The sequence below is a fragment of the Schistocerca serialis genome, chromosome 1 (genome assembly GCF_023864345.2).
Source record: "Schistocerca serialis cubense isolate TAMUIC-IGC-003099 chromosome 1, iqSchSeri2.2, whole genome shotgun sequence".
Lineage (NCBI taxonomy): Eukaryota > Metazoa > Arthropoda > Insecta > Orthoptera > Acrididae > Schistocerca > Schistocerca serialis.
The window spans coordinates 734,769,878-734,795,805 of NC_064638.1; the positions used below are offsets into that span (position 1 = coordinate 734,769,878).

A 25,928-nucleotide genomic window follows, 5' to 3' on the forward strand; every position below is an offset into this window, starting at 1 on the left:
TGTAGCGCCTTTAACCGCTGGTGTTCCATGGATTGTCCCGGGGATGATAGTGGTGCCTATTCTAGATTCTGTTGTAGACACATCTTTAAACAGTTGGGGGTGTTGACAGCACCTTCATAGTAAATTTACTCCCTTACGAAGTTTGTCAACAATCAATCGCAGATTAACATTGATAAAGATAATATGTCATGTTTGATAGTTGGCCTTTCTTTGTGCCCAAATTTGTTTCATCATTTCAGAATGAAGTATCTTTCTTTCATCAGACCACGATGTTCCAGTCCGTTTTCGAATTTCTCTCTGACCAACTTTCCAATCAAATATCTTTTGTCTGAATGTTTTCCTGTCTGTAAGGTCTGCCTGAGTTACACCGGCTGTTTTAAGATCCTCCTTAATCGCAGCAATCTATTTGATTGGCTCAGTTTTGGCCTTACTTCTGTTTTCGTAGAATTCTACTATTTGTTTTGTCAACCTAGTGGGTGTCATTCTTTTAATGTGCTCATAAAATTAAGTCTTCGTTTTCTCATGTCACCATGTATGTCTGTGTATTGTTCTATTTCTTTATTACTTCTCAGCCTTTAAGTTTCCCCATAGAATTTTTGGGCCTAATATTTTCCTAATAATTTTTCTTTTAAATTTCTTCAGTATTCGTCTTCCTATTTAAAATTAAAGTTTCTGCTCCATAAAGACATTCAGGTTTGATTACAGTGCTGTAATGTCTAAGTTCACTGAATTTAGAAAGTGATTTTTTATAATAAATATTTTGTGTTAATCTGAATGCAGTTGCCATCTTTTGAGAGCGAACTTTATTTGAAGCTTTTTCCAGACGGTTTCTTGGATGATTTCCCCTAAATTTTACACTGAGATACACTTTTTATTTTTCCATATTTCGTGTTCAAAAACTTTGGTGCTTGTTAGTTGCATGCCATGTATTCCGTTTTTTCGAATGATATTTGTAGTCCTGCGTTCAGTTTGTTATTGAACTGTAGTAACATCCATAGCTAAAATCGCCAGATCGTCTGCAAAGGCGAGGCAGTCTACTCTAATATCACTTCTACCTAACTTGATTGATTGGTCTATATTTTGAATCGATTTTTGCTCTCGCCATTCTTTAATTACCTTTTCCAAAACACAGTTAAACAGTAATGGAGAGAGTCCATCTCCCTGTCTAAAACCAGTCTTTATTTCAAATGGTTCAGAAATATCTCCCATGAATTTAACTTTAGATCTAGTGTCGGTTAACGTTTCTTTAATCAGTGTTAGAGTTTTATTACCTAGCTATGTTCCTTTAAAATCCACAAATGTACATACACTATTGTTGCTAAAAATCCTTTGGTGTCTGAGGATTAGTTTTAAAGCAAGAATTTGCTCCGGACGGGATCTGTTTGGTCAAAAGCCTGCTTGGTATTCACCAATTTTAGGTTCTAGCTGTTCTTGGGCTCGATCAAGTAAACATTGCGAGAGGATTTTGTGTGTGACTGGGAGAAGAGAGATTCCTCGATAATTATTAACATCGGTCCTATCCCCTTTTTTATGCACTGGATGAATTAGGGCAGTTTTCCAGTCCTCAGGTATTTTTTCAGTTTGCCAGATATGTCCTATTAGTTGAGTGATCTCTTTTATAGTGTTAGGGCCTGCAGATTTTAGTAATTCTGCGATTATACCGTCTTCTCCGGATGTTTTATTGCTTTTAAGTCTCTTAATTTGTTTAACTCTTTCGATTTTGTCAGGTGCTTTAGAGTTAGGGTTGGTGTTATTAGTTTGCTGTGGTTGGAATTTATTCGCTGGTTCTGGACAGTTCAATAGTTTTTCAAAATAATTAGCAAGTACGTTACAATTATCCTGGTTGTTGAGAGCCAAACTGCCATTTTCATTTTTGAAGCAAAAAGACGTTGAGGTTGGCAACCAGTCAGTTTCGTTTTGAATGTTTTATAAAAGTTTCTTGTATTGTTCTTTTGGAAATCTTTTTCGATTTCCAAAAGTTGCGCATTTTCGTTGTTTCTTGCACTCTGTCGGATTAATTTAGACGTTTCTTTTCTCGCAGTTTGAAAGGTGTTGTGCCTTATTCAGTTTTGTTACTATTCCAATTTTTTAATGTCTCATGCCTAGACTTAACTGCTGTTTCACAATCCGCGTTCCATCAAGGGTGTTTTTGTTTCTTTCGAAGCGGAATTAAATTTTGTGCTGTTTTGATGAACTTATCTTTTAGGCTTTGCCAAATGTTGAATTGTTTTTTGTCAAGCTCACTTGTTAGACTTTGGGGTTATTTTAGCAGTGTCAAATTTTGGGATAATATTTTTTGTTTTGAAGAGTTTCTGAGGTTGAAGTTTTACTTTTATTCGCATTAGATAATGGTCAGAATCAATATTATCCCCTTTCCTATCCTGGACATTTAAAATTTCTTTGTACTTAGGACTCCAGATTGCCAAATGATAGATTTGAAATTCCCCAATAAATGTATTGGGTGCCTGCCAGGTTTTTCGTTGAGAAGGGTTCTTTTTAAAATGTGTTGACATGATTTTAAGGTTAAAATTTTTGCATGTTTCAGCAAGTCTTTGGCCATTTTGGTTTGTTCATTTATGCGCAGGAAATCCACCCACCGTTTTCTTACATTTTTTCTCATTACCTAATTAAGCATTAAAATCACTCATTAAAATTTTAGCATGGTTTGAGGGAATTTTCGAGATGATGCTTTCTGATGTTTCCCAAGCTTCATTATCTTCATCAGGTTTTTTACGGTTGTTCTCATTGACTGGCATATGGGCATTAATTAAAGTGTATACTTTATTTGCGCATTTAAGATAAATTGTCATTAGTCTATTATTAATGGGTTTGACCTGTGTTGTTGAGTTTAAAATATTTTTGGTGACTGCAAAAGCAACTCCCAGATGTGGCGCATTATAAAGTATTCTTTTATCAGTTTTATTTTTAAAAAGACGATAATTGCCGAAATTCATGGTGTTATTGTCCGTCATTGGTATTTCTTGAAGTGCCAAAATTTGAACCTTCTGTTCTTTTAATGTATTTCCCAACATATGAAGTTTACCCGGTTGCAAAGGTGTTTGTATGGTAAGTGTTCCAAAAAAATTATTTGTTTTGGTTTTAAGTTGGCCAGAGGACTCCGACTTCCTCTGCTGAATCACGTTGCCTTTTAACCTGGCCCCCCAGAATCCGAAAGACCAGTTGCGCCAGTAATACCGGCGGTGGATTGACCACCTGGGGTAATATTGTGATTAGTAAAATGCTCCGTGATGATTGTACCTGGAATCAGGTGGGGTTGAGTAGACTCATTGAGTGAACTCAAAATGTTCCAGAACATGATTTTCTGCCGCACCACTGGTGAACAGACGCTGACCACTTCGCCGCTTGCTATAAGAGATACGCAAAGAGGATTTGGTTCTTTTTTCTCCATTAGGTTCTTCCGCTCTCTCTGCCGTTGGGAGTTAGGATTCCTCTTCCGCCTTTGAGACCGTTGACCGGGCTTCACCTGGAACCCTGGGCAGGGGCCTCCCAGGGTGCTACCATCCGGAGCCAGATGGGCCCAGGTATTTTTACGAGGTGTTACTCCTCCCCCTCCTCCTTCCTCATCGCTTGCGAAATGAGGCCCCGCGCTTGGGACCGGCAGTATTAAATATAATACTGTAAGGAAAAATGTCTTCCACTATTCATCGCTCAGTCTCATTGTGGCACAGAAAAAAGTGAAATATGAATCCATAAAAATTGTTGAATGCTTACGACGTGTACAACTGGTTCTGTTCCATAGAAGAATATCTGAATGTTTGCTACTTTAAAAAAAAATACACAGAATCTTGCATCTATTGCGTAGTACATTACTCATGATGGAGTATTTTCGATAGTCTATAGTCGCAACAACAGGCGATCGGGGCCTGTAGTCATGTACATTTCATTTCATACCTGTAATCTTACACCTGCTGATGTCTTAACTCTCTCTAATGCTAGCGTTTACAACACTGTTTCATAATATGAAAGTGAACTACAACTTAATAACAGTTCAAGAGAGAGTGTACATCCATTGTAATGGTATTCCACCACAGCTGCTTCTTTATGTGCTTTTTTTAGAGTTCCTTACCCGAATTGGTAAAAACGGAACCCTTATGGGATTACTGTGTTGTCCATCTATCTATCTATCTGTCTGTCTGACTGTTAAAAATCCTTTTGCAATGAATAGTTTATATCCCATACTAAGGTCTGCGCTATCTTGGCAATGTAAAAAAATTGAAGCTTCTAAATCAGTGCAATCTAAAGACACTGCCATTTATGTCACATATTTTGACACTCGCAAACATACTCATCAAAACCTATTCGGCACTTCCCGTTGACCTAGAATCGTGAAATTTGGAAAGAAGGAATGTTTCACAGTACAATAAAAGGAAAAAGCCGAAAATTTTTAATTTGTAATTATGTCCACGAAATAACATTTCTTTCTTCATTTGTTATCTGACTTCAGAGGTAAAATTGAAAGATTCTCGAAATTCTTGGAATTTCCGGGATCGATATTTTGCCAGTATCGATGTCGATAACAAGCAAAAATCCTCTAGATTCTCGATTCCCGGGATAGGTGAAGTGTCTGTATACATAATTAAGTTTGTTCGGATCTCTCAGAGCGCAAATACTACCCGTACCTGGCCAATTTATTATTTATTGCTACGGGTTTCGATCATGAGTCGTTTTCGAGCGTTACCTAAACATAATCACCGTATTACCAATGTGACACACACACATACACACACACACACACACACACACACATATATATATATATATATATATATATATATATATATATATATATATATATATATATTTACGCAATAAGCAGTAAGTGTTATTTTACAAATAAGATGAACTTCTTTATATTTGTACAACGTCTTTTTATTATTGATCTGTGTGTCAGAGATATGGTTTGGGTTTAATTTTTTGTCTTTGATGAAAATCCATTGATATCGTTTGTAAAATTTTGGTAAAATTTAGAATTGTATTTTGTTTTGAACTCTCCATCACCAATAAAAATTTCGTTGAAGTTTTCAATATTCTTTTATTTCTGAGTTCCGTTTGTTTATTTAGGATGTTGTTTGGATTTTTCGTCAGATACGTGTAGATTTCTATTTCTTCCAATATGCTCATGTAGCTTCCTGTTTCGGGTCTATGAAGAATGTAAAAGTCGGCCACTAGAACGTAAACCTTTCACGTTATGATAGATAGTGCGATTAGAGTTCAGCGTATTAAAGAAAACATGGAGACAAAATTAGATAAAATTAAAACTGTAGCCGTTAATAACGGCTACAGTCGTAACGTAGTCGAGAAAATGGACGGAAAGAAATACAGGGGCAAATCCACAAACTAAAATGAGGAAATAACATTAACGAAAACACTGCCATAGTGGGAAATATGTCGTCTGCGTAGATGAGTGGTTACGTGCTTGTCTACGATGCAGCAGGCCCGGGTTCGATTCCCGGCCGGGTTGCAGAGTTTCTCCGCTCGGGGACTGGGTGTTGTGTTGTCCTCATCATCATTTCATCCTCTTCACCGGCGCGCAAGTCGCCCAATGTGACTTCGACTGAAACAAGCCTTGCACTCGCCGGAAGAACTTCCCCTAGTGCGGCCTCCCGGCCAAATGCCACACGCTGATTTCCATTTTTTCGCAAAAAATAAATATAACATTTCGTAATACTGACGTTAAAATTAGTTTGTTCACAGATAGTAAACTAGGAGGAAAATAGTACACAAAACAGACGAACCTAAGAAATGCGACGTTAGGAATATACAAAATTAAATGCAGTAACTGTGATAAGATCTATATCGGGAAACCAGGACGAAAATTTACAGTAAGGCACAAAGAACAAAGAGAGAAAAATGAAAGCAACCTCTCCACATTTAGTATATATCTTCGAGAAGATCAACACTCTACAGTGTACATGAACACTAATCTTTCTGTTCTTCATAGAGAGTAAAGAGGAAGCCACATGAGCATTTTGGAGGAAGTAGAAATCAACATACATCTGGCATAAATCCAAATAACATCCTAAATGAAGAAAAAGATCTCAGAAATAAAAAAAACACTGAAAGCTTCCATAAAATTCTTATTGGTGATAATTCAGAATAAAAGACAATACTAAATTTATGAACTTAATGTGTAAGTAAAATAATATATCAAAGCTACATATTACAGATTTATATAAACATATGTACTGATAATAACTTGATTACGTTTGGGCACCGCTTGAAAGTCAGCCGTGACCAGAACCGCAAGCAGTACATAAAAAATGATACATAGAAAAGCAGCTTTGGTGGAATATCATTACAGTGCGTTACATGCAACTTATAGCTGCAGAATAGTGTACAAAAGATATATTCAAGAAAGGGTATTTCCCATGGCAACGTTTAAAAAACGGCAGAGAAGGAATTTCACTGCAAAAACTCCCCTTTTTCGCAGCAGCGTTCTCAGAATACTTAACCTGACCCGTGAATGAAACCGTAGTTTAGTTTAATTTTTCGCATGTTCCGTGGATCATATCCGCCATAACTCGTCATAATATGGAACATGTCAGTAGCTTCACAAGTAAAATAAACTTTCGCTGTGTAAGTATGACTCCATGCTGGAAGTTAAGTAACAGACTTTTTGTTTTACTCTGCAACTAAGCTTGATAAATGTAACCCAACCACATACTTACTCAGAAGATGCTTCGAAGGCCGAGCCGGCCGTTGTAGCCGAGCGGTTCTAGGCGCTTCAGTCTGGAACCGCGTGACCGCTACGGTCGCAGGTTCGAATCCTGCCTCGGGCATGGATGTGTGTAATGTCCTTAGGTTAGTTAGGTTTAAGTAGTTCTAAGTTCTAGGGGACTGATGACCTCGGATGTTAAGTCCCATAGTGCTCAGAGCCATTTCTGAAAGCCGAGATTAACCCAAACTAATATGATACACAGTCGTAGCTGTTGATTTTTTGAAAAACAAGTGACCGTCCCCCGCAAACCATCTATCCATATGGCTGTGAGTGTTCTAGCAACGGTGGAGTATCTCAAGAACGTATAAGAAAGCTCAAACCCGGAATAGACTTTGCTATGGCTTACTGAACGAATATACACTGCGGTTTCAGTTTTATTTCGGAATGTCTTCGGGTACGCATTGTAGATCTGGCTTTGTCGGAGGAACAACGACGGTATTTACGTTTGGTGAACTTGGGAAAGCGAATCTAGTGGTTCGTCACTCTAGCTTGCTAGTCGAGACGAAAGTTCAAGGTAGCTACTATTTCGACAAGATTTTTGGACATGCACAACGGGAGCAAGATTTTTGTTCACGCACAACGGAAGCAAATGGTTTTGCACGCAAAAAGCATGTAGTAGTCTAGACCTGGTCTGAGACAACAGTAAAAATCCATTCTACGACCCCTGGCTGCAACTCTTACGTACTGGTTTGTTTCATTGTAGAAAGAAACAGTTAACACAAAGATCGACAGAAAAAAACCTCCCGTTGGCATGAACATTATTACGGACTGAGCAGCAAAATGGTTCAAATGGCTCTGAGCACTATGGGACTCAACTGCTGTGGTCATAAGTCCCCTAGAACTTAGAACTACTTAAACCTAACGAACCTAAGGACATCACACACATCCATGCCCGAGGCAGGATTCGAACCTGCGACCGTAGTGGTCGTACGGTTCCAGACTGTAGCGCCTTTAACCGCTCGGCCACTTCGGCCGGCGACTGAGCAGCAGCTTACCCGAAGGATGATAGGGGACACAATCGACTGTGATCTTGCTATAGGAACCACCCCAGCATTTGTCCCGAGTGATACATAGAAATCAATGGAAACCAGTATCGAGGTATCTGGGCAAAGCAATTGAAACCTACTTTCACAACACGAGCCCTGTTTCGGAAGTGATGTACTAACAGAAATTTAGACTGCAGTCTAACGAAGTTGTGTGATGTACCGATAAGAAAATTCAATAGATTGCTAATTTCTTGATTCTCTTTCATGACCTTTTCACTGTCAGAAAGTAAAATAGTTGTTCAATCGTTGGACAGCATTGGGTCGTTCCTCTTCTTATATTTTATTCGGTAAGTCTTAAAGATAGGAAACTGAAGAAAAAAATTATTCATCGACTTGGTGCAACTTTTCGTAATGGACAAGCTAACAGTATAACCTTTCAGTTTGGTCTCCGCTGCCGTGAGAGAAACACTGACTGCTCCGAGCAAAAAGGTTTGCGACCATAAACTGTCCACGTCAGAATAAATCTGGAGGGGCCGAGCTGGCCATGTGTGACCATCACACCGTGTCTATTCAATATTGTGAGTTGTGCACACGATATAAAGTTGTGCTCCGCAGAGGGCTGTGACAGAATAAACTTCCTAACTGTACTGCAGAAAAAACTCAGAATATTTTCATATTTTTATGGAAGCCTGTGGCAACTCCGTGTGCACGAATGATTTATATGCCCAGGCGTGCTGGATTGACGCTCGATTACTTCCGACTGAGACGCCTCACACAGACGTGACGTCAAACCTGGTTGTGTGCTTTTGACCGCCACCTATCTCGATCAATACTGTACTTATTTTGGATTAAACTGAATATTAGAGTTCGACGTACCGTCGACGCTAAAGTCATTGCTTGGGATCATTTGAGACGGAGTGCAACCTTGCTTGAGAAGTAACGGGGGGGGGGGGCATAAGAATTGATCCCAACTTATATCTTATATGTAAAGCGATTCAGGGAAACAACAGAAAACTCAGAAAACTTGACCAGGCATGGCAGCCCACAGGTTTGAATTGAATCTTGTTCTTAACGAACGCACGTGCGATGTCTTAACTACATACAGCGCCCCGTCTCTAAGAGGGTGACGAGACTCATGGAACAGTTCTGACTAGCCACTACCTTCAGTTGGAACATATACTATGCTTTCACATGCAGAACACTGTTTTTCATATTTAAAAAAAAAGAAACAAGTCGTTTAGAAACACAAATTTCTCGAATGAGAAGTACAGTAGAATAAATTTGTAGATAACTGAGTTGCTCCTGACAGTTATTAAAAAGCAAATTAAATATTTGTATAACTTCGTCAATAAATCTTGCCATGCAAGTAATAATAAACCAGTCTTTTCGAATGTTTTCACTTCACAGCATCGTAATGAGATTAAACTTCAAGCCTTTGAAACTTTTCCTCTTCGGGACACTTCGAGAATTCTCGTACTTTGATCGTACACCTTGTTTATTTCTAAGGCCAATAAAATTTAAAAAAATGAAAAGACCTTCTTTTATTCAATGAATTCTTCAATTTAAATCATAACTAATAACACAGAAACCAAAATAAAATTTTAATAAATAATTAGTATCGTCAAATGTCCAAAAAGGCAATGTTTATAATAGTTTTTCGCCGAGTACTTCTCATTTCCCGTGGAACCCTGGTGTTCCGTGGAACACAGACTTGTAAACACTGCACTACGTACCTACATGGAGTTATTTTTAGTTTCTGTGACAAACTACACGCATAGTAGGATTCTGTCACTAGAAAACTGTATGCCAAACAAATTATCGAATTTTTCTCCTGAATATGCCTAAATATTTTGCTGAGAACCGCAGAGAAACAACATTTTATTATTTGGGCGTTGGAAAACGCCGTTTTGATAATATCAGAGTTACTGTAAAATCGCGTACACAATTAGTAAACAAAACCATATTCTACGAAAAGTTCCACGAAGACCTTTGTAAAATATGACAAAAAATCGCACTATTGCGCAAAGATGATTGAAAAAGTAAGCAAGCTCATTAACGGCTTCGGTAAAGTTCCAGAACGTAAAAGATCCTGTCATTGTACAGCTGTCGGACTTAAAATCCCCAGACCTTGCACCACTGAGAAATAACTCACTTCATTCCGGTTGGTCGGAGCCAGAAATGGCAGGGGCCATACCTCACGCATAGGATTCACAGAATACAATGTAGAAACTTCTAAAATTCCTTGAAGGAAAGACGGCAAACAGTAGTAGTAGTAGTAGGGAAATGATAAACATTGAGAGGACATGTATAATAGAATTTAGTAACAGTTGAAATACGTTTTTGAAAATCAAACATATATTTGATGAAGTTAATAAAACTGAAATAACATTAGAATTATTTGAACTGCTTTCAGAGTCTTCGCCGATGGAGGGTTTTGTGACAGGCGTCACTAGAAATTGCTTATCAAATGGATCAAATGGCTCTGAGCACTATCGGCATGCCTCGGGCATGGATGTGTATGATGTCCTTAGGTTAGTTAGGTTCTAAGTTCTAGGAGACTGATGACCTCAGATGTTAACTCCCGTAGTGCTCAGAGCCATTTGAACCATAAGGTTGTGTGTTTTGGAGCGATTATAAATATAACGAATTTTATATATTTAAGTGCTGCATCATATTTTATACCTCGATTTGAATAATGTAGTGATTGAGCATGGGAGGGGGCGATGCCGCCGGTCCACGTTTGTCTGCGCAAACAATACGGTAGTGGCAGCGGAAGTTGGGCATTTCTTTTCTGAATACTGTCACATGCTTCCAGTTGCTGTGCAGTATTCAGCCATCTCAAGCGTAGTGCCAGTTATGACGATAAGAATTCCAAGGACAACAAAACACCCAGTCCCCGAGCTGGCCAGGAATCCAACCCGTGCCCCATAGCTTATCAATCCGTCGCGCTGACTGCTCAGATACCAAGGCGACTGCTCAGATACCTAGGCCGGACTGCAGTGCAGTATTGAGTTCGGTTAACATGATAACGCCTTTCTACTCACTTTTACAACTAGTTTAAGACATTCTGTTGCGTCAAATTAACATGTCGCACAAGGAATTACTGCGAACAATGAAAATGCGTCCTAATTGTTACGTTACCGGTCGTCTGAAAACAACCGCTTCGAGTGGGGCATGAGGTTCTCTGGTTGCTTGGTGCTGTTTGTTGCTCTGGTGCAGCTACAGACTTATTTTGAGAATATTGTTACAGAACTTAATGATGAGTAAAATTCTGTATATTTTGAAAACTATAGTCCGATTAAAAGTACTTGATAGTTGATACTTCACGGGCTGGAACTGGTTTCCTCCGATAAGAGCGCTCAACACCATGCCCAAACCGTTCGCCGTTGTCGAACTGCCGTTAACAATGGCCCACCTTGTCCGAATTTCTTGTTTGTTGTGTTTGGATCCCAAATCCTAGATCTGGCGCTGTAATTACGTACTTCATCACACGTGACACAACAATAACGACACGCGTTTCGTACACAGAATTAACCAAACACTACTGATCCTTCCACACTACACGCAATTCAGCGTTACTTATACTGTTGTTATAATCACAGAGACCTTCTTACCTTGGAAAAGTCTCGCGCGACATTAAGTGAAGCCAAATTTTTGAAGGCTGGGATTCAGGCTATGCTACTGGAGTATTAGGGTCATTAATGTAACACCTATACACTATCGCTGTGTCGTAGAGCAATGGTTAGCATCGTGTATAAGGTCGTAGGATCGAAACTCGTGGAATGGAGTGAATTTTTTTATTTCTAAGTCTAATCAAAGACTTTCATTATTGTTTCTATTCAATTAATTAATTTAAATGTATTTTTTAATTTCTAATACTTTGCCGCATTATTTTGATTATCTTATTGCTTTTCTTATTTGCCCTTATTTTTCCTTCTGTAATTCTTTTATCGTTTGGAACCTGCCAGTATCGTCTATAATCTACAGACAAGTGCTAAACAACCATCGGTTGGTAAAGCAGCAGATCGTGAAGCCACTGTGAGGATAGTTCCAGGTAACTAATGAATGATAGCGAGAAATTACAGTTAGTTTTTTAGCCCTGAAAAAGAAAATTTTCTGCCTTGAATTTGCTCGTTGAGGTTACCTGAAATCGCCGGGAACAGAGCGATCGTGATTTTAGTTCTGCCACTGACTGCTGACCGCCATTTTCTCAGATACATTGCAGATCACTACATTGTGGTTATACTAGAACATGAGTTTAAAAATTCAGGGCTACAAAACTCGTCCGCTGCCGTAGTTCAGTCACTGGCCACTTAAAATCGGCTGTCCATAGAGCATCTCGCATTCCCGTCATACCTCGCGACGGCCACTAGCTACATTTCTCCGCGTTACACATTAACAGCATTTGGGAAAACACACGCCGTGTTTGTGTGTCAACTATAACCGTGCGGTAGCCGCCGGCCGATGAGGCAACGTTGGACCGGCAAGTGAAAGACGTCATATATCAAGTGATTTTAATCGAACTATAGCTAAATAACATGTGGGTGATTCAACCATACTTCGTCCGTCGTGCACCATTTGTACTTTGAATCGGAAGGTCTTTTTGCCATGAAAGACGTGATATTTGCAAATGAAATGGGTTTCTTTAATGTCTCAAAATTTAATCTGTCTCAAAAATGGTAATTTGCCTAAGTTGCAGATAGCTTCTATTTCAAAACGTTTTTATCTTGTAACTGGCTTTTGATAACACTTCTTCTTAGTTTGATTTATGTACTGATTGTTGGCGTCTAGTAGAGCAATAATGTAACATGTAAACAGTTAAATATGGTACTGACAAGATTGTTTCGATTGCAATGTTTTTAAATTTGAATGTAATATTTGTTCTTAGGTATATGACCCTGTTGTACCTAGATCACTTTTTCACATTTGGAAAATCGTTACTTTTCTGGAGTAGTTTTTTTTAGTTTCATTAAAATACTGCAGCAAGTAAATAGTGAATGCCATCATTTAAAAACAGAGAGAGAAAATAATTCAAATTCTATTACAAGACTGGCTGGGAACGAAACTTTTCAAAGTGTTTGAAGATACAACAGTCTTTCCTTTTGTTCTACATTAACGTTCGTATACAGACCACAATGATATTTTTCTGCCACGTGATAGAATTCTTACTGTCTGAATCACGTCAACTCGAAGAATTACAAGCAGTGGTACAGGGTACCCTCCGCGACGCATCGTACAGTGGCTTGTGCAGTATCAGTGTAGCTGTAGATGTGAAAATGTAGTTCCTCCATTTTTGCCACACGTCTCACAACCACGAACTCGCTGTCTGGCGGTCAACATTCACGTTTCTGTTTGCATGGAAAAATGTTCACCCCTTTCATAACCATATTAGCCGATGATTGTCGAGATAGTGAGGAAATAAAATGTAGACTGGCAATGGCAAGAGAAGCGTTTCTAAGGAGAGAAATATGTTAACGTCGAGTATAAATTTAAGTGTCAGGAAATCCTTTCTGAAAGTATTTGTATGAATTGAAGCCATATATGGGAGTGAAACATGGACGATAAACAGTTTGGACAAGAAGAGAATAGAAGCTTTTGAAATGTAGTGCTACAGATGAATGCTGAAGATTAGATGGATAGATCACGTAACGAATGAGGAGGTACTGAATAGAATTGGGAAGAAGAGGAATTTGCGGCAAAACCTGGCTAAAAGAAGGAATCGGTCGGTAGAACACATTCTGAGGCGTCAAGGAATCACCGATTTAGTACTGGAGGGAAGCGTGGGGGTTAAAAAAAGAGTGAGTCCAAGAGATGAATACAGTAAGCAGATTCAGAGGGATGGAGGTTGCACTGGTTACTCGGAGATGAAGAGAGTTGCACAGGATAGAATAGCATGGAGAGCTGCATCAAACCAGTCTTTGGAGTGAAGACCACAACAACAACACCAACCAGGTTCCAAATCGTTATGGAAGATTTATGCTCAGCTATATTCAGCTTATCTCAACACAGCTGTTTCTATAATTAACAGAGGGCATTTGTCATGACATTAGTTATTGTGAGTAATATTCATTTTTTCTATTCTCTTTTTAAATCATTGCATCTTTGCTGGTTCAGGTGTTTTTCTGTATCAAAATATTCTACTGTGCCTCACTTTTATTAGGTTATGCTACGTATTTATTATTAACATATTTATTTCTGGGTATGTAATAGTTTCTCCAAAGGGGTTCATAATTTTCCTGTAGGCAGTATCTATCTTATCCCTAGTGATATATGCTTCTACATCTTACATTTGTCCTCTAGCCATTCCTGCGTAGTCATTTTGCACTTCCTGTCGATCTCATGTTTTAGACATTCCCTTTCGCCTGCTTCTTTTTTTTACAACATTTTTATATTTTCTCCTTTCATCGATTAAGTTCAGTATCTCTTCTGTTAACCTAAGATTTCTACGAGCGCTCGACTTTTTACCTGCTTGATCATTTTTCATCTCTCAAAGCTACCTGTTCTCCTTCTACTGTATTCCTTTCCCCTGTTCTTGTCAATCGTTCCCTAATGCTCCCTCTGAAACCCTCTACAAACTTTATTCTTTCAGTTTATCCAGGTCCCGTATCCTTAAATTACTGCCTTTTTGCAATTTCTTCAGTTTTATTCTGCAGTTCATAAACAGTACGTTGTGGGCAGAGTCCAGCTCCTTGATGGAACAAAAATATTTAAGAAATTCGACCGATGAGAGGAGGATAAGTGGTAACTCCTTAATCACCATATTTTGTTCCAGCCTCCAAAGCAGGATTCCGACGTTCTACCTTTGTAAGTAAGAGGCACTGTTATGATAAATTTGTATCCGATGCGGACATGGAAAATGGCTGTAGTCATCGTATAGCTTATCAAGTGGAGCAAACTGTAAGCCTGCTCAAATGGCTCTGAGCACTATGCGACTTAACTTCTGTGATCAGTCGCCTAGAACTTAGAACTAATTAAACCTAACTAACCTAAGGACATCACACACATCTATGCCCGCGGCAGGATTCGAACCTGCGACCGTAGCGGTCGCTCGGTTCCAGACAGTAGCGCCTAGAACTGCACGGCCACTCCGGCCGGCTGTAAGCCTGCACTGAGAAGGAATAACTTCTCGTCGACTACTAGGTTATTAGAGAAGGATTAAGGACAGAATGGATGAGGATCAGTGTGCGATTTTTGCTTTTACCAGTTGGGGGGGGGGGGGGATGTCTTAGGGGGTTAGTATAATTATATACGTTACTAGCTTGGACCGTGGCGTTACCCATTGTTAAACAGTTATTTATAAATAGATGTTAATGCCGAAACTCACTATTTACGCGTATGCACTAACAGAAATGCACTATCAGAAAAGCCATCCCTTGTTATATCTTTAAAAGTACATTATAGGTAAAGCTTATTTACAAAATCATCTATCGACAGGGGATCTCAAGTTGATTCCGTATTTCTAGATTTCCGGAAAGCTTCTGACACCGTTCCTCACAAGCGACTTCTAATCAAGCTGCGGGCCTATGGGGTATCGTCTCAGTTGTGCGACTGGATTCGTGATTTCCCGTCAGGAAGGTCGCAGTCCGTAGTGATAGACGGCAAATCATCGAGTAAAACTGAAGTGATATCAGGTGTTCCCCAGGGAAGCGTCCTGGGACCTATGCTGTTCCTGATCTATATAAATGACCTGGGTGACAATCTGAGCAGTTCTCTTAGGTTGTTCGCAGATGATGCTGTAATTTACCGTCTAGTAAGGTCATCCGAAGACCAGTATCAGTTGCAAAGCGATTTAGAAAGGATTGCTGTATGGTGTGGCAGGTGGCAGTTGACGCTAAATAACGAAAAGTGTGAGGTGATCCACATGAGTTCCAAAAGAAATCCGTTGGAATTCGATTACTCGATAAATAGTACAATTCTCAAGGCTGTCAATTCAACTAAGTACCTGGGTGTTAAAATTACGAACAACTTCAGTTGGAAAGACCACATAGATAATATTGTAGGGAAGGCGAGCCAAAGGTTGCGTTTCATTGGCAGGACACTTAGAAGATGCAACAAGTCCACTAAAGAGACAGCTTACACTACACTCGTTCGTTCTCTGTTAGAATATTGCTGCGCGGTGTGGGATCCTTACCAGGTGGGATTGACGGAGGACATCGAAAGGGTGCAAAAAAGGGCAGCTCGTTTTGTATTATCAAGTAATAGGGGAGAGAGTGTGGCAGATATGATACGCGAGTTGGGATGGAAGTCATTAAAGCAAAGACGTTTTTCGTCGCGGCGAGATCTATTTACGAAATTTCAGTTACCAACTTTCTCTTCCGAATGCGAAAATATTTTGTTGAGCCCAACCTACATAGGTAGGAATGATCATCAAAATAAAATAAGAGAAATCAGAGCTCGAACAGAAAGGTTTAGGTGTTCGTTTTTCCCGCGCGCTGTTCGGGGGTGGAATGGTAGAGAGATAGTATGATTGTGGTTCGACGAACCCTCTGCCAAGCACTTAAATGTGAATTGCAGAGTAGTCATGTAGATGTAGATGTACATACAGGTATACGAGGAGAATTCAAAAAGTAAAGGCACATTTGTGAAAAGCTGTACTTATTCTGATGATAGAAAACTGAAACATGCGTTATTTTTCTGCGTAACCTCCCTGGGCTTCAATGCAGTTTTCACGACGTTTTACGAGTTTTTTTATTTCATCAGAAAATACGTTTATCGGTTGCATCTGTAACCAATTTTGCACCGCAGCAATGACGTCTTCATCACTTTCAAATCTTCTTCCCTGTAGTGCTTCCGTTAAAGGTCCAAACATGTGAAAATCGCTTGGAGCCAGGTCTGGACTGTATGATGGATGTTCCAGCACCTGGAATCTCAACTCCTTTATTGCGTCGGCTGTCCGTTTGGCAGAATGTGGGCGAGCGTTATCTTGCTGCAGGATGACACCTCCTCATAGTTTTCCACGACGTTTGGATCTGATTGCAGGTTTTAGTTTCGTACGCAACACATCACATCCACCATACAATACAGACCTGGCTCTAAGGCCTCGTTTACACTGGGGCGACGTGTTGCAACATGGTGGCATGCTACGGAAATGTGGCGTGAGTTGTCTTGTCATTTAGTTCTAAATGTTTTGAAATGCTTAACTACTACATAACACTTTTTTCAAAATTAATAAGCAAACATATTAACAGTATTAATAGTAAACTTTCAGTATTCGGTTCCACAAATTTAAATTATATGTAAAGTTTTACTCCAGTGCGTGGGAAATAAACATCCCAGGTTGGGATGCATAAACTAAAACCAGAGGAGTGGATGGTCTGATACAGAGGGGGGGGGGGGAAATCCCCCCCCCTTCCCCCCCTGCAAATCGCACACTGATGAGGATTTGGCAGGAAATCGACCATGGCATTTTCACAGGAACCATCCCCCGATTTTCCTTGAGGATTTACAAAAACCACAAAAAAACCTGATCTAGATGATTGGACAGAGATGCGGATTATGGTCCTCCCGACTGTGTGTCTAGTACATTAACCACTGCGTCACTTCACCTCACTGGCTTTTTAACCCCATTCATACTTTTGCTCCCATGTCGTTCGTAACAGCTTGACAGAAGTACCATCAAATTTAACATTCACTCATTACAAACATCAGTACCACACAATTACCTGCTTTCGTTGACCTATTGGGATCTGGAGGTAGCCAGAAAGAATCCCCAAAACGAAAGAAATTTTCGTCAGCAATATCTGGCCGAAAGGGGGAGGAAAGGGGGCAGCGCATAGTATATTATAATCAGACTTTATATCAGTTCCCTTTGTTAAGTCTCAGACGCAACTGCAATGTGCCACGATTGATTATACTGATTATGTTGGATGCGAACGCTGTTTAATGTGTTACGGTTATTAAGTGGCGTCATTTTTTCTTTATAAAGCTATAATGATTAGACATGTTTGTACGTCTTATCAAAATTTGTTGATTTCGACCCCTGTCACCATCATCAAGTGACTAATACTTTTGTAACTCCGAAAAATGTGAGTTTTACCTAAATATTTCTGATTTATCCTTACCCATTAGTCAAATGAAAATGTGCGCACAGGACGTAATCGGCTGACTGTATGAGACATACGCGTACGTTATGCTTGACAAATTTCGTGGAGCTAGTACTAGGTTTTACCCACTCAAGTTCCATGCATATGGTTAAACATGCATGCCAATACAGAAACGACACTACACTGCACAAGTTCTCAACATTAGTACGTAATGAATGCATCTTCGACATACTCCTTTGAGGGAAGTGTCACCCAGCAAACGAGGTACGAAAGGTATTACATAAATATCAGCTTTTTATTTGTTGTGTTTGCTTATTTTGCAAATGTAGCAATTATGGACCTTCCATTTAGTGTTTCAGTGTTCACGGAAGACAAGTGTGTTCTTTCTGGAAATAGTTCACAGTACATCGCAAATAAACGAAGAAACAGAATAAAATTCAAATGAAAATTGTTTGGCGTTACTCATTGTTCGACAGCTCGGTTTCGAGATAAATATAAGTTGAATTTTTCCTACTTAACCACAAATGCACGCAGTGTAAAACATGCTGAGGACCTACCAGTTGAAGAGTCTGGCGCTAAAATCTGTACGATAAAGACTAGACTAATGTGTTCTTCCAGGAGGGAATATAACTGTGGTTTGCTTAGATTGATTACAGAAATTGCATAACTGACATTAGCGGCTCACATTGGACGTCTTAATACATCACGGCACAGTTCGGGCGAAATGCGTGCAGTTGTGTGATGACCGAACAATCCGTTCCATCTCGTTTCATTACTAATGTTGAATCCAGTGAAAGTCGGCGGTGAAATGATGAACTGCAGTAGAAATTGTAAGGTCATTGACACTTATCAGTAAAAACGAACAGGAATAACAAAACGCTTCTCAAATTGAAATCCATTCTGGATTGTTCATTTATATGAGAGACTTTGCTCCTCCAATGAATACTCTGCGATGACTATATTGCAAATAAGTGGTAGGTACAGGAGGGCTAACAGTTCATTAACACAGGGAATAATTTCATTGTAAGTTTACTAACACAGTTATTTGTGCAAAACTTTCGTATCTGCACGGTTCCACATCCTCCTCCTCATCTGCAAGTATCGATTCTCAAGTGCAGTTGCATTGTGATCTTTTTAGTACCGAATTCTGGTCGACTTGAAATGTGAACGCACCACTGATGCACTAGCTTCAGCACATGCTCCCATTCGGGTTGATGGACGTCGACAGCGACGGACATCCAAAACAATTTTCACCGAAGAGCTTTCTTCATCCAAAACACTTTTCAACGAAAAGCTTTCTTCCTGCAATTGTTCTTCATCAAACACGGAACGGCGTACAATGAACTGGTCGACGCACAGACTGTTGTTCTCCTCCCAGGACAGTCACGTGGCTATCACGCTGCAGTTCGCATGAGAAGCACTATTACCACATAAATGATCGGTGTGGAAGGGTCAAATCTTAAATACCTTATCATCTTATTGTTACACGTGTTTAGTTCAGGTGTAGAGGGACTTCCTGGCCACACTGTTCAGTGTTGCGGACGCACTAGTTTAATGAAACGTGTGATTAGTTCCTTCGAAGTCACAGCGATGAGCAGTGTTAGCATTCGGAAGCTCAACCCTCGTTGCTGTGGCGCGCCACTGCAGTGTGACACATGTCCGCGATAGCAGTGTGGAATGAGGTATGTGACACCAGTCCTCGCCACGTGACACCCTCACGTCAGAGCAGGGCGCCGCAGTGCAAGAGGGGACCGCACCGCCATATGTATCTGGCAGCCTCTGCCGTGTCACTGTCACGCCTGTCTTCTCGTTCTGCTTGGCATCCACCAGTTTGTCGGAATATCTCTGCAGCTAAGTGCACCTGATGGTTAAAGTACCCATCCATATTTATATAATACCATGTACTCTATATTCTCTAAATCGCGTGTACTAAGGGCCCTAACACACGCTCAGACATTTATTTGCACAGACAAATCGTTGTGTCTGTATGAATCGTCGACTGAAAAATTTGTCTGTGTTACTATCTGTGATCTGCCTGTGCGAAGTCTGGCGGCGCTCGAACTGACGCAGACCAGATGTGCTGACCAGATGTAGTTATTTAGTACTTCACGCATGGACGATAAGTCTTTAGAATGGCTTGGCTCAGCAATGAAGGTGATATCACAGCAAATACTTTCAGACAAGCATAACTTCCGCCAGTTACCAAGTACCTCAGTGTTACTATAAGTCTTGATAAGCACTCACTGACTTTTTCATTACAGTGTCATTTCTCCTTATACAGAATGCTCCAGGAGGAATGGGCAGTGTTTAAGGATAAGACAAGAATGATCATTAGAAGCAAAAATTTCCAGTGATCACGGCCTCTTAAATGCATACCTTAATAGCTGTGAGCACTTGTTCATCTTCGCAACTGTGGGACACATCTGCTTACAGCTCTTAACGTATGCACTTTAGAGCTCATTTACAGGGTGAATCACTTAAAACTTGGACCGTAAATATTGCGGAAATTGAAAGTGCTATTCATGTGCGGTTTTCATAGAATGGGCTCTTATTGTTAGCCAATCAACAGATTCTACTAATACCCAGAAAGTGTATTTTTGTCCAAACGTACACTCTTTTTAATGGAACAATCCCTATTGACATTAACAAACTAAAAGTAGCGTATATTATAATGTCAGTGGTGCTTGTTGCAATATTCTAGTGCGAGTTTTTTTACGAGGTATCGTGTTATGAAAAGTTCCTAAAACGACACTTGCACACACCAAAGTACAACATATATGCATACACTAGTTATGTCGATTCTAACCAGTAACGAGACGATTGATCGTCACAGGCTGTATTCAACATGACCACCGGCAGCAGTATACGCTTCCTGTCTGGTATGGAAAGTCTGCTGCACATGTGCTTGCATTTCAGCGGAAATTTCCGAGCAAGCTGTCGTAATACGTTGTTGTATATCATCGAACGTAGTTCGTATGCCCTTGTAGACAGCGTGGTTCAAAAATGGTTCAAATGGCTCTGAGCACTATGCGACTTAACTTCTGAGGTCATAAGTCGCCTAGAACTTAGAACTAATTAAACCTAACTGACCTAAGGACATCACACACATCCATGCCCGAGGCAGGATTCGAACCTGCGACCGTAGCGGTCGCTCGGTTCCAGACTGTAGCGCCTAGAACCGCACGGCCACTCCGGCCGGCGTAGACAGCGTGTATCAAGTTTCCGCCTACAGGTGTCAAATCCGGGGAATGGGCTGACCAAGTTATGGTTCCTCTGCGTCCAATCCAAAGATTTGGAAACAATTGGTGAAGACATATTGTAGTACTTCTTTCACTATGGACTGGACAGCCATCGTGTTGGTACCACATCTTCCTCCTAGTATGCAGTGGAACGTCTTCTAGCATATGTGGAGGATAGTCTGTTGGGAGGCTGCGATACTTGTGCGCGTTCAGTGTTCCATCTATGACAAACAGGTCCATGAGCTTATGGCTCACCATTCCACACTCCATGGACGCTGACGTCCCACCAGATGAAGCCAACGGGGATTGTCAACAGACCAATAGAGCGTGTTTCGGCCGTTTACCTGGCCATGATTGGTAAATGTGGCTTCATTACTAAATAAGATACATGATACATCTGGAGTACCCTGTCTTAATGGCCAAGTCCAAAAGGTGTTACACTGCCACTTTCACTTAACTGGTTGAAGAGGTTGCCGTCTAAACCGTAGAAGAACGAACTGTATTCTTCCTACACTCACCATACACCATGAGCATGTCAGCTTTTTCTACTTTGGTCCCATCTTCCACTCACGGCCGACAGCTTGGACTGTCACACATTAATTAACTAGCAAATCGCGGTGCACTCAAGGAACACACACACACACACACACTGTAAGCAGACATAACAGCAAAGTACTTAGCAACTACGCGGGGGCCGTGCGGTTAAAGGCGCTGCAATCTCGAACCACAAGACCGCTACGGTCGCAGGTTCGAATCCTGCCTCGGGCATGGATGTTTGTGATGTCCTTAGGTTAGTTAGGTTTAACTAGTTCTAAGTTCTAGGGGACTAATGACCTCAGCAGTTGAGTCCCATAGTGCTCAGAGCCATTTGAACCATTTTTGAACTACGCGGGGTGGATGGCATAAACATTGTCAGTGTGGGAACTTTACAAAATACGATATCCCGTATACGACTCACGATAGAGCCCTGCAACAGACACCCCTGACATTCTAATTTAGCCTACTTTTAGTTCGTTACTGTCAGTGGACATTGTTCCATTTAAAAAGAGCATGTTTACACAAAAAATACACTTTCTAAGTGTTTATTGGCTAACAATAGGAGCCCCCGACCACCAACTCATTCTAAGAAAACCGCGCATCAGTAGCACTTTTCATTTCCGCAATATTTGCTTTGCAAGTTTTAGATGCACTAGACTTTTTTGCTTCGAATAATCATTTCTGTCACATTCCTGAATATTCAGCATTCCTCCTGGGACACCTGGGCGCCGTGTAGCACACTACAATAACACAAAGAATGCCTCTTATTAAACCAGTCTTCTTTTTTAATTTTTACCTGCTTTAAACGATTAAAATGCGAACGTTTTAGAAGCCACTCTTTTGTCCACCTTATCTGCACCGATCTTTTTTGTAGCTTCCGATGTAATAGTACTAGACAGAATAAATATCTTGGAAGCAAATTTACTTAATTTTGCCATGGCCGTAAAATACTCTGCACACTCTAGCTAGTGATTGAGAATTGTGAGAGAGCTGTTTTGTGGCTGGCAGGTGTAAATACGAATTGAATACCGCGGACCGGGTGTGTAGACGATAGTTGCAAACATTCTTTGGTAAGACAAACCTGAAAGTCTAGAGGACTCTATAGGCTTCGCTTTCTACACACGTTTCACATCGTCTATCCCGTATGTTAGGTTCAAATGGCTCTGAGCACTATGGGACTTAACTTCTTAGGTCGTCAGTCCCATAGAACTTAGAACTACTTAAACCTAACTAACCTAAGGACATCACACACACCCATGCCCGAGGCAGGATTCGAACCTGCGACCGTAGCGGTCGCGCGGTTCCAGACTGTAGCGCCTAGAACCGCTCGGCCACCTCGGCCGGCCCGTATGTTAGGTATCTGATTTGTGAGCTTCCTTTCCCACTCTGCGATTTCCACACTACATGGTTTCATCTGCTAATTTTTTTTAATGCAATGTCTCATGTTAACAAGAGACATCGTACAGGAAAAGCTTAACGGTTTTAATTACACCATTTGAACGCACAATGTCGCGGCATTATGGAACTATAACATACTGTAGGGTGACAAGCTGCGTCAAATGGTTTACAACGGACTGAGGTCAGTCACTATGGATAGAAAAGCGAAGAGCACTACTAAAACTTAAAATAGTACGCTTTAAGCGATATGACGCGCGTTGGAGCGAAGGAAGTTTTAGTAAGCCCTGTCTCACGTTTTGTTTTTCTTGTTAGATTCCCGCTTATGGTAATAGCTTTCTTATTTCTGTTTGTATGTGTGTTTCATTTCAAGCTTTTGCCGCTGGGTGTGCTGTGCTCAATTAAATTGCTTAAGTTCCTTCATGTCGAAACTATAGGTTTCTTTGAAGTCTGATTTCCGAAAAATTACAAAAAATTAAAGACAGTTTTCGGTTTCCAACATTATTATATAGTTTAATCAGCATTATGCTTTTTTACAAAATCAGTGTTCCATTTGAGGCGTCTTTCAACAACGAAAATGTCCAAATAAAAAAAAAGTATACCGGCACTGTAAATTTATACTTGCACAGTTCCTGTAATGTGGCGACTCTGTGTATAGCTTTGGCAAACATGTCAATATCTACGACAATGATTAAAGCAGAAGAAATGAGCCAAAATTTGTATCACGACCGGGACTCGGGGAAAATTTGATTATAAGATCTACTGTCAATATCGTTGCACTCTGTTCACACATTCAAATGACGTCGTCTTGTCTCAGAGATTTGTGTATTCGAGTCGGGATAAGAGCACTCGTGCTTCGCAAATGTTAAGTATCAAATACGCTAAATGCCCGCATGTATTTACAAGTAGTGGGGGATAGAGCATGATACGGTGTTTTATAAGTCGCCTGGAGATTTTAACTACCAGACTTGCACAGCCTATGCAAACTGAAACAAGGGATGTAGCGCAGTAAATAAGACATTCGACTCATACCTTGGAGAGCGCTGGTTCAGATCTCCTTCCGGCCGTCTATATTTCTGTTTCTGCAGTTTCCCGAAACCGTTTTAGGTGAAATCTGGGCTGCTTGCTCTGAAAAAGACACGGCTGACTTTCTTCCCCAACCCGAGCTTGTGTTTCGTCCTAATAATGCATGCGAGGCTGGTAATCGTTAAGAATTAATGCAAGGCAAGAATAATGCAGAACAGCTTTCTGACGAAAGACGCTTTACTAATTTAAGTAATTGTTAGCGGCTGAACAGGAGTTGTTGTTGTGAAGTAAGTAAAACTTACAATTTTTCAGATATTCATTGTAAAACTATTGAGAAACTGTTGATATTCGTTAGCAAACATGAGGTCATTTTAAAAACTGATATTGCAGATTTAATTGCTTTGGTAGATGTTAAGTCAATGAAATTTACACTACGCTGAAGTCATTGGCGGATATTGAAATAAACTGACTCGCAACCAAGATTCGAAACTTCACTCTCTTTATATTCTTCATGTTCACAATGTTTACACTTCACTATAAATACAACGTTTATAGTTTTCGTTACATCTCTAACAGGTTCCACAATAGTCGTTCTTTTCTGTAACATAGGCAATAGGCTGAAAATAAATGTCGGTGAACCAAAGGATATTTTTGTATTTGTCCTAATACCCCACGGGTCTTATACCGTTCTATATACGGTAACTATTACCAAATACAGCAAAATGAAACCAGATGTGTGGTAGGTATTTAGCAACGAACACTTATTTCCGAGCAGACACGTCTTCTTGCGCGTGCGAACCTAACTCGTCACTCTTCTACATTTTCGCTAACTGGAAAAACTCGTTTAATAGTAAATCTGTTTTAAAAACAATCAAAGGACTGGACGCAGAGGGAGTGACTGTAAATGCACGGTGCCTCAATTAATTACTTTTTATTCGCTTAGCCTGCTTTAATTTCAACCTTTTACCTCAGCTGGAAACGGTACCGTGTGAAATACGCTCTCGTGCTGCCCGAAATTAGGCTTAAATTTTCTCCTCATGTTACGCCTGCTGGAGCTTAATTGCGCTGGGTTTCAACAATTTCCCGCCGGCTGCAGACCGAGTGGGTAAGAGGATTGTTTTTTGCGCGAAGAATAGATTCCATTAGTGCCGATATTCAATTGAATCTTGGATAATGCGTTCGCAGCCAAATTTAAGGCGATTAAACGATCGAAGTGTAAGATGCGATATCTATAATACAGCCAGGGTTTTCAGAAAAATCGGCGGATTCGGTCAGGAGTTACGCTGGCCATCCCGTTACAGATTCGCGGCTCTAGTCGTGAGTTTTTTTTTTTGGCTGACAACGCAAAGTGCGCGTTCGTTTTTGCCTGTTGTTTTTTTTTTTCGTTTGAATCAGAGCGCACAGTAATCTCAAATTTAACCAAAATCTCGCATCGACTCAATTCGTGCGTGTGTTCTTTTTACTAGCTGTGTCCTGCTTTGTCACAAATCGGATGTGTTCTTGCTCAGTAGCGAAAATGGTTCTCGCCTGGAGTGCAAAAGGTACCCTCATCAAGTCACATTTATTTTCCGTTTCCCGGTGCTTTTCGCATTATTAAACCACAATAATCCAATAAAATAAATAAACCGTTTTAATATATGTTGCTCATGTGTACGATTTTGTAGACATGCTAAGGCACTATCTTTCGCCGCGCGGGATTAGCCGAGCGGTCTAAAAGGCGCTGCAGTCATGGACTGTGAGGCTGATCTCAGCGGAGGTTCGAGTTCTCCCTCGGGCATGGGGGTGTGTGTTTGTCCCCAGGATTATTTAGGTTAAGTAGTGTGTAAGCTTAGGGACTGATGACCTTAACAGTTAAGTCGCATAAGATTTCACACACACACACACACACACACACACACACACACACACACACACACTATCTTTCATTGGCTAATATAGTGTCAGAGTACGAGCTCCACTTTAC

The 25,928-nt window shown here is 40.4% G+C and overlaps 1 protein-coding gene across 2 annotated transcripts in view; it reads left to right on the forward strand.

Moving 5' to 3' along the window:
* The window catches only part of LOC126481650 (peripheral plasma membrane protein CASK), a 650,466-nt gene that overhangs the window by 93,496 nt on the left and 531,042 nt on the right, over nucleotides 1-25,928 (forward strand). The window lies entirely within an intron of this gene.